We start from the raw sequence: 10,665 nt of genomic DNA, 5'->3' as shown, positions 1-10,665 counted from the left end.
TACTCCTATATAAATCTAAGTTTTCGAAATTCTACAGTGTAAGAGAAATTCGGAACTGTTCAGCTTTGACTGAGATAATCTGGGTTCTAGTAATTCAAGAGAAGCTTATGCATTGCTGCATTCAGATTACTTTTAAGAAGTTGAAACTACAAATCTGTCTTAGTCATGCAGTTGTATGCAGTTTCTTGAGTGAGGTAATTGTGAGTGGAGAGTAGTAGGTGAGGGAATCACGGTAGTGGAATGTGTAGTAGAGAATATAGTGGAGATCACTTTATATGTGTATATATAGATGATTATAGTGTACTAATAAGAACAAGCAAGTTTAATTTCCTCTTGGCATCAGAGAAAGGTTTTCCTTTGTTATTGCTCTGCTTTTTCTGGGATTTTTTCTCCCGAGCACAGTCGCGTCGCCGACATCGCCGCCGCTGTCTTCTCCCGCTTCCAACCGGCTCCGGCTCTGCACGTCGATGTCACTGTAGCTTTCCGACGTTTTTCACGTCGTTTCCACCCCTGCACAGTCGCTGCTGCCCTCCGAGTCGTCGACGGTGTTCGTCCGGCTCCACTGTGTTCGTCTGTCGACCAGACGACGTTGCCGCTTCCGCTCCTCTCCGGGTTTTCCCGTCGACATCGCTGCTTCCCTCCGCCGGCCCTCACGCGATCTCGACGTCGCCGTTTCTGCTCCGACGTTGCCGCTGCCGTTCCTGCCCTCCTCAGCTGTCTCCGCTCCTGCCTGACGTCACCGCCGCTCCATCAACGTCACCGCTGCTCTCCGACGCTGCCGTCACCGTCGCCATCCCCTCCAACGTCGCCGCTGCTCTCCGGTTTCGTCACCGTCGCCATCCCCTCTTCCTTTCGGCGATTCAAACCGACCCATTTCCACACCCACATTGCCCGGCCCAGATCCGCACAAGCCCGACCCAGATCCACACAGCCCGACCCAGATCCACACAGCCCGGCCCAGATCCACACAGCACGGCCCAGTTCCACAGCCCGGCCCAAATACCCGACCCGGTTCGTCAACCCGACCCGGTTCGTCAACCCGACCCGGTTCGTCCACCCGACCCGGTTCGTCAACCCGACCCGCATCTCCGATCCGACCCGGTTTGTCTGCCCGACCCGCATCTCCGATCCGACCCGGTTTGTCTGCCCGACCCGGTTTTCCGACCCGACCCGGTCCTCTGTAGTTTCTTCTGTCAGTGCAGGTGCACCAACAGTGCAAGTGCACCGACAACCGATTCTTGTCAGTTTTTTCTTCTCATATTTCGATTTTATGGGTTCTGGAGATGAAGCAGAGGGTTCTATGGTTCCTAAATTTGAAGTATCTGTCAAGAGTTCTGATAGCGGTTCTTTTGGGGGCGTTAAACTCAATGGGACCAATTTCCGTAAATGGAAGCGAATTATGGCAGCTCATCTTCGAGGCATGCACAAAATGGGCCATATTCCCGGAATCACTAAAGCTCCAAGTACTGATGACATTGTTGCCTATACTAAGTGGGACGACGATGATGGTCTTGTCATGTCAGTTTTGTGGAAAGCTATGAATGACGAGATCGTTGATTTGGTGGAGGCATGTAACACTGCGCAGGCGATCTGGGAGACCTTGGAAGGTTTATATATTAATGACTCTGATTTCATTCAGGTGCATGAGTTAATGTGCACAGCTTTGGCAATACAGCAGGATGGACAACCAGTATCGCACTATTTCACAAAACTTAAAAATATTTGGGCTGAAATTGATGTAAAACGTCCTTGTATGATCAAGAATCACGAGGATATTGTTTGGTACCAAAAGGAGAAGGAGCTTGAACGAGTTCACCATTTCCTGAAAGGTCTTGATGCGAAGCATAACAGTACGAAAGGCGAATTGCTCCGAAAGACCGACCCTTCTAGTCTCCTCACCGCTTTCACATATATCTGCAAGGATGAATCACAACTGGAGAGTCTTCTTCCCACACCCGTCACAGTTTCTAGCCTTACTATTCATGCTCGATCCCCAGCACCACCCCTTCCGTAAGCCACTTCAGCTCCTCTTCATCAGCAAGGACCACCACCAGGCTTCGGGAATTTGCCCCGCCCTCCTTGCTCTTATTGTCATGATACTAACCATGCTCGTCCAACCTGTTGGAAATTGTATCCACACCTCAGGCCCAAGAGGCCTAATTATCATCCCAAGGCGAAAGCAGCTATTCAGTTAGTCTGGGAACCTGATATGTATGGTGTGGTTGGGCATGATCATCATACAGCGGGAAGCGCTCTACCTACCGCATCCATAGCTCATCGTGGTAAAATTAGTATGGCTTTGAATATTTCTAACTTTGTTGGTTTTGATACATGGATTATTGATTCTGGTGCATCTAATCATATGACTTATGACAAATCTTATTTTACGGTATTGTCTGCTCCACCTGTACCCTATGTTACTAATGTTAATGGTGAGGCATTTCCCGTCTTAGGGCAAGGGTCAGTTCATATTACTCCCACCATAGAGCTTCACAATGTGCTATATGTACCCGCTTTATCTCATCATTTGCTCTCTGTTCCCCAATTAAACACTGACGCTAAGTGCTCTGTGACATTTTTTCCCATGTATGTGATATTTCAGGATCTTCTCACCGGGGAGTTAGTTGGTCGGGGGTATCTGAGGGGCCGGTTGTTTCATCTAGATCAGACGTATGCCGGAGCAAAACCAGGAGCACAATCTCGGACCGCTTTAATCTCCACTTCTGACAAGCTAAGTGAAGTTTGGTTATGGCATCGTCGCTTAGGGCATCCATCTTTTCGTGTTATGAAACAATATATGCCTACTTTGTTTATTCGTGTCGATGAGTCCACTTTACGTTGTGAGACGTGTGTTTTGGGAAAAAGTCATAGATCTACGTATTCCCCTAGTACTTCTCCCAAACGTATTCTTCCTTTTGAATTGATTTATTCTGATGTTTGGGGACCCTCCAAAGCTCATACTGTATCTGGGATGCGGTATTATGTTTCATTTATTGATGATTGTACTCGTCTTTCATGGATTGTTCTTCTCAAAACTAAAAATGAGGTTTTTTTCAGCTTTTCAAGCCTTTCATTCCACTGTTAAAACACAATACAATGCCACTATTAGGGTTCTTCGTTTTGATAACGGGGGGGGGGGGGGAATATGTGAATCGTGTCTTTCAGGAGTTCTTTCACACACACGGGATTGTTCATCAAACAACGTGTCCTTACACCCCTGAGCAAAATGCGATTTCTGAAAGGAAAAATCGTCATTTACTTGATATGGCTCGGTGTATTCTTTTTAGTGCACATATGCCTACATCTCTTTGGGGTGATGCTGTCATCACTTCTGCCCACCTCATTAATCGTCTTCCCTCTCGTGTCCTTCACGGGAAGGTTCCATATGAGGTGCTTGCTTCTCATGTCTCATTACCCTCTTTTCATAATCTTCCTGCCCGTGTTTTCGGTTGTGTTGCTTTTGTCCATCTTCCACATCATCAGCGGTCTAAGTTGAATGCCCGGGCAGTTAAATGTGTGTTTGTTGGGTATGGAGGTCATCAGAAAGGATATCGATGCTATCATCCACCTACCAGGAAGTACTATGTCACTATAGATGTTACTTTCTTTGAAGATATGAGCTATTTTACCTCTTCTGATACTGCTCTTCAGGGGAGAATTCTTATTTTGAAGAGTTGTATCATGAAGAGAGGGAGCCTAGTGCGCCAGTGACAGGTTCCGTTGAGATTACCAATGTGTCAGCCCCACAAGAACTACCAGAAGATGACAACACAACTACCCCTCATGTCTCTCGTATTACCTCTGACCAATGCTCTCCTGGTATAGAACCTCACTCATCTGAGGTTAGTCATTCTATTGGGGCTAATACTAGTGAGGATAATAGTAGACAATATGTATTGCCAAATAGGTCTACTCGGGGTCAGCCAACAAAAAAATATGAACCTACCCTTCAGGCTAAAGCTAAGTATCCTGTAGCAAATTTTATGTCTACCAAAAGATTGTCTAAGTCATATGAATCATTTGTGAATCAAATATCTACTGTATCAGTACCTAACAAAGTGCAGGATGCATTGAGAGATCAAAAATGGAGAAAAGCAATGGAAGAAGAGATGGAAGCATTGCAAAAGAACAATACTTAGGAGCTTGTATCTACACCACATGGCAAGAAGACTGTGGGATGTCGCTGGGTGTTTACAGTAAAACATAATCCAGATGGGACAGTGAGCCGATATAAAGCACGCCTAGTAGCAAAGGGATTCACTCAGACATATGGCATAGACTATGATGAGACATTCGCACCTGTTGCAAAAATAAACATTATTCGGGTATTACTCTCTTTTGCTGCTAGCTTAAACTGGCCACTTAGACAGTTTGATGTTAAGAATACATTCCTTCATGGAGAACTTACAGAGGAAGTATACATGGATCTTCCGCCCGGATATATGACCACTTCTCCGAGTGACGTTGTGTGCAGATTGAGAAAATCTTTGTATGGTCTTAAACAATCACCTCGTGCGTGGTTTGGAAGATTCTCACAATTTATGAGGAAAATTGGCTACAGACAGAGTAATTCAGACCACACATTATTTCTCAAACATCAACAAGAGAAGGTAACAGCCCTAATTATATATGTTGATGATATGGTAGTTACTGGGAATGATACTGTTGAGGTGGATAGATTACAAAAACAGCTAGCCACAGAGTTTGAGATGAAGGACTTAGGTACACTCAAGTACTTCTTGGGCATTGAGGTAGCCCGGGGAAATGATGGTATTTATCTGTGTCAGAGGAAGTACATCCTTGATCTACTAACAGAAACAGGTATGTTGGATTGCAGTCCCATTGATACTCCTATTGAGCAGAACCATCGGTTAGCAGAGTATCCAGATCAAGTGCCGACTGACAAAACTCGTTACCAGAGGCTAGTTGGACGTCTGATTTATTTATCACATACTAGACCAGACGTTGCATATGCAGTAAGTGTAGTGAGTCAGTTCATGCATAATCCCAGTGATGACCACATGGATGCTGTTGTAAGAATTTTAAGGTACTTGAAGTCAGCTCCAGGAAGAGGAGTAATGTTTTCGAATCACAAAAATATTTTTGAAGTTTGTGGCTTCACAGATGCAGACTGTGCTGGAAATATTACAGATCGGAGATCCACATCAGGGTACTTTACCTTTGTTGGGGGTAATCTTGTTACATGGAAGAGTAAGAAACAAAAGGTGGTAGCTCGATCTAGTGCTGAAGCAGAGTACAGAGGTATGGCTCAGGGAGTATGCGAATTGTTATGGCTTAGAAACTTGCTACAAGATTTGGGTATTAAACCCAAAAGTGCTATGCAGCTGTACTGTGACAACAAGGCAACTATTGATATTTCACAGAATCCTATACAACATGATCGTACAAAACATGTGGAGGTTGATCGTCATTTTATGCTAGACGCGAAGATCATCAGTTTTCCTTTTGTTCCTACAAAAGAGCAACTTGCCGATATGCTCACAAAAGGAGTATCTAAGAAAGCTTTTTATGACTCACTTGGCAAGTTGGGCATGGTTGATATGTATGCGCCAACTTGAGGGGGAGTGTGAGTGGAGAGTAGTAGGTGAGGGAATCACGGTAGTGGAATGTGTAGTGGAGAATATAGTGGAGATCACTTTATATGTGTATATATAGATGATTATAGTGTAATAATAAGAACAAGCAAGTTTAATTTCCTCTGTAATGTCTTACGGACTTACGACTTTTACCAGTAGATGTTGTGACACTACTGGGATTGTTCATGTGTTACAATATTTAAATTACCAATTTACTCTAACTTTTTAATTGTGCTGCTGAAGATGTTTTGACTAAATGTCTGGTTCATCTTGTGATGATTCGAATAAAATACTTCCATGACTCGATGTTTCGCATTTTCTAATAGTATATAATCCTCAGATGTGCACTCTTCTTTTTTATCTTGCTGAAATGAACTCCGAGTCTGATAGTCTTGTCCTGCCTTCGCATATATTTTGATTTCTAGTCAGAGTTTCTCTGTCGCAATTATGTCTCCATTAAGCTCAATGGAGGCTCCAAATGAGACAATGGCTGGTTCTCTTTCAAGGTATCCTAAAGCCTGTACAAATCTAACTCTTTATGATGCCACTATAATTCTATATCAAGCTCTGTGAAGTCTATTCTAAGTTTCTATCTGCACATCATATGGTCTTGCGATTATTGCTCTTTCCTTTTTAGACCTTAACAGAATTTCTTTGTTCCTCCATCTTTTTCTCCTGGTATTGTGACTATTGTCCTCTGCTTTGATGTTTTTGTTTACCAGAATTTTATGCTTCAAACATTTAGTTGTGTTTCTGAAACATTTTAGTATTGAAAAAGATGTTATACTCAGGTCAGAGCAATCTGCAATGTACCTTTCAGGTTTTCAGCTTTCTCTTGACTCGGCTTCGTCTGTTCTTTGATCAAGTAGTCCACATTTCGTTTGACATATGAAGGTCTAAGAGAGCTCAGAGTCTGAGGCATGACCGGATTTGGTTCTCCGTATTCTTGGACCCATCCCCATTTCTGAAGTCATAGATGTCCTCCGTTTGGGATGTATAACATACATTGATGTATACTAGATTAACCCATTTTTCTCTGTACTTTTTCTCACTACTTTCACTGTGTTCTTGCTCTTCCAGAACTTCAGGAGAATACCATATAACAGGTGACTTCCATTCTGATTTGAAGGGTTTTTCTGTGTGGATTTTTTAATAGAAGTTAAACCGAAACCTGAAATCTTTGCAATCAAGAAACCTTCTGTGGATAACCCTCTTCCTTTGACCAAAATGTTACAAGGATTTAATTCTCGGTGGTAAATTTTCTTTGAAGCATAAGATCAATAGCAACATGAAGAGTGAATGGAATTCGCTTCCTCGGGCCATAAATCTCCTTGATGTAGCTGCCAAGGTCTTTATTCATGAGCTCCATAATGAGGAAACACACTTTCTTTTCCTCATCTGTAAACGCACAAGGGCAGTGAACAATGTTAGGGTGGGACAGTGATAGCAATGAAGAGATTTCTGGCAGCAAGGGTTCAATTTCCCCATAGAACTGCCTTGAGGCAAAGCTTTCACCCAACCATAAGATCTCTTTGTACTAACTTCCACAGCCTAGTCTTCGCCTCACTTGGTAATCGGTAGATCCCACTAATATTGAGCTAGGCAAGAGCTTCCCATTCCAAGGCGCGCTCTGGACCATCTAAGCTTTTAAGAAGGAGATCTGTGAGGCGTCGTTCGTACTTCGTTGAGCATGAGCTCAATTTTTTCTCTCTGATTTGATTCAGAAGAGTCCATCTATCTTCCTTCCATACTGAGTCAAATCTTTTGCATAATTCTTGAGTAATTAGGTACTGCTTCCCAAATTTCCATTGAAAAAGCTTCCAATCTCTATATGCTTCTTTGTACTTTTCCGCATACAAACTTTTCCTCCTTTGCATCTCACTCAAATCCGAGCATGACACTTCCCCTGCAATTTCAATAGCTTCAATGACAATTGGGATGCAGGAAAGCAAGTTGTGGATGTGAAACTCAACGCAATCGTTGTTTTGATAGAGCGAGATAGCTTTCGCCCACCATTCCTTGTTGTCCAAGCAATGCTTAATGTAAAGCTCTCCTTCATTAAATATCCTGTGCAAGTCCTTCAATGGCTGCTCAAGGACTCTCCATTTAGTGTGCTTCTCTTCAAACCTCAGGTTTTGTTTCATCTCCTCGGCTATTAAGTCAAACGCTGAGCCAAAGATGTCGAGCAGCAAAAGGCACTGCCGCTGATTGATGTGGATATTGTCTCGGAACACCATCAATGACTTCATACTTCCTAGAGCCTCCCCAAGCCTCCGGAACGGCTCCATTTTCAGGGTTCAAAATTTAGGATCTAAAAATGGGATGCCGCTAGTATATTGTAACTTCCATAAGAAGTCCTGCAGCAAAATAAATTACTGCAGGAGAACAAAAAAAAAAACAATGTGATGATAAAAAAAAGGAGCTACATGACCGGAATGCGAGCTTCTTTGGGAAAAGAAATGTGAATAAAGACCTCATAGGAGGAGGAAATGTAGAGATCTCTCGAATTATTTGGGATCCGACAGTAAAAATAAAGAACATATCACAGAAATCTCGACTCTCTGAGCAATCAATAAGCAAATGGGATGCCAGAATTTAAGAAAATGTGTCCCAACTAATACAGTTTTCGAGCCAAATTGATCCAGCAAGTTTATACTGTCTAGCAATCCAGATATCACTCAAACATTGAGAAATAGTGTACCAATTTGGAGCAGAAAACTAGAACCAGCATATCACCGGTAAGAAAATGATCCGATTTTCGGTTAAAGTGTTGTTTTTACTTGGTGATGTTGTTAGTTTTTGGTTGGAAAATTTTGAGATTTTGGAAAAGCATGAACTGGAGACTAGGGAAGACAACATGTGTGGGCGGTTCTGGATCCAAGTGTTCCCCCCAGCTTCGATGTCTCTCCCCTCTCAATTTAAGAAAGACTCGGCCAACCGTTTTAACAGAATTTTGATGCTCGGTATGACCTGAGGTAAGGTCTTATGTGTTCCCGAGATAAAATTTCTTGAGTTTTACCATTTGGTCTCTACATATATTAGGTTCTTCCTTTTTTTTTCGTCAGTATGTTCTTTCTTGTAAGTTAGAAATGTCGATGCGTCAGCACCTTGTTCATCTAACAGATTAGTTGTTATGTATTATCAATTGTCATGCAGAAACTAATATTTCGAGGAATTTTTATGATTCTGAACGGTTTTAGTAGTTCATGCAGGGTTCTTTGATTAGTAACTTAAAACTGTCCTTTAAGTAAATGGGTACTCTCCTCCGTCTATCATTTGTTTGTACGTATAATCCAACAACAAAAACAAAACAAGAACAGAAAAAAGGTTAATCAGGTTTATCATTTCAACATAAATCCTATCATTCTTTTCTAAGGGAGGACTCGATGGAGTGCATGTACTCGTTGATCCAACGAGACCAAATCAAATTATCACATAAACTGATATACCTAAGCCAACATGCATAAACATTTTATCGAAGAATCTGCTAGCTAGGTTCGTCAAATTCAATAAGCACATAATGATTCGAAGATCAGATTGTATTACCCCATGACATGAAACCCAGTAACCCACAGATTGTTGTCTTAGGGTGAATGTACTCGGAAAATCTCATCCAGCTAGCTAGACGTAAGCTGCTAGTCTTAATTATCAGCCTCACCTACCGCCATGAATGGTGTGAGGGTCAAGCTTAGCCACCATCTGTGGCCTCTATTTCTGGCTTCTAATATCTTACACTTCCTGAATGCATGGCACATTATGATCCAGTATGTTGATCCTTGATTGATTCTGGCCGGTAATGAGAAAATAATTGTACCTAGCTACATTGTTCAATGTTTACATCTATCTTCTATTAATAAAGCAAGAAATTGAGTTGTCACTGGTTAAATTTTTAAACTACTTGAATTGCTCAAGGTTTATTAAACTTTATGTCTCTTTTTCTATTGTTGAATGGACAAAATGGTAAATTACATATTCTAAATCTAAAACAGGATAATCAATCCCATTTGAAGGATGAGAGATTATCAACCACATGCGTGAGTGCGGCCCTTCTGCCTCGTGCATTGCGTGTGCACAAAGACTAGTGTATTTAAAGCTTTCTTTTTGGATCGATGATTAGACTGGTGGCGAGCTAGATCTCACACTCCGCAGTGATTGTGTGGACAAATAAGCAAAATAAGGTGTAGAAACATAAATTTAATAAAGACGCAAGTTACAATGGTTGTATGTATTAAGTATAGTGATGAGTCATATAGCCATCAACTTCAATTAGACTTGATATATTTTTCTCTCTCTTTTTTTTCTTAGAATTGAATATAGAATAAGATTGAATTTGGTCTTATCAAAGATTGATATTTTACTTTATTTGATCAATGACGTCGGATCTATATATGTACTCTTCTACTTGTTCTCATATATAGACCACATGGAGTCATATATTCATACATTTTGCCTCTACTTTTGTAAATGTTAAGCACGTAGACGTGCCATGTTGAGAATGCTTCAATCAGATTGTTGTTTATTTTAACTTAAACTCTTAAATATTCTTCGTGGATGCGGCTATTTAGTTCTCAACTTCTAAGTCATTTTCTCAAGCTTCTGTTTCTATGCTACTCTTCTCAAACGTTCCTAACTAATGCGTTTTAAGGAATGACTCGTTTTCTTGTTTGGTCTTCCTATGAATCTACGTACGTAAACACGTCTTTGGGAAAGATTTTCATTGGATGTGGTCGTTTTAGCACAAAATGATGGATCTGGAGGACCTAACTCAAGGAGAAAATGAGAAAGAAAGTTGTTGGGGAGAGGAATTATTTAGGTTTGTTTGGTAGGAGGGGTGAGTGATCATAATACCACCATAATAATCCTTGGAGTCGGGAAAGCTATTATATACCACAAAACCATTACCTGATCAAAGTGTAAAAATGCTTGCTGTGAATGCTGTCCAAGATTTCTAGAATGCTCGATGCAGAAACTTTGTTTTCTCAGTATAATAAACCCTGATATTTTTAAGGTCTCTCGACAAGGCACGTACAGCAGCACACAGTATTCAGTTCGATCCTTCTTAGCCTCT

The 10,665-nt window shown here is 41.6% G+C and overlaps 1 pseudogene; it reads right to left on the bottom strand.

Annotated features, from left to right (window-relative positions):
- Positions 1-6,503: 6,503 nt before the first annotated feature.
- LOC126803655 (uncharacterized) lies at positions 6,504-7,885 on the bottom strand (annotated as a pseudogene).
- Positions 7,886-10,665: the final 2,780 nt, after the last annotated feature.

This window comes from Argentina anserina, chromosome 7 (genome assembly GCF_933775445.1).
Source record: "Argentina anserina chromosome 7, drPotAnse1.1, whole genome shotgun sequence".
NCBI classification, from domain to species: Eukaryota; Viridiplantae; Streptophyta; class Magnoliopsida; order Rosales; family Rosaceae; genus Argentina; species Argentina anserina.
Note: the sequence above shows the minus strand (reverse complement) of the source record. Positions and strands in the feature narration are given on the sequence as shown.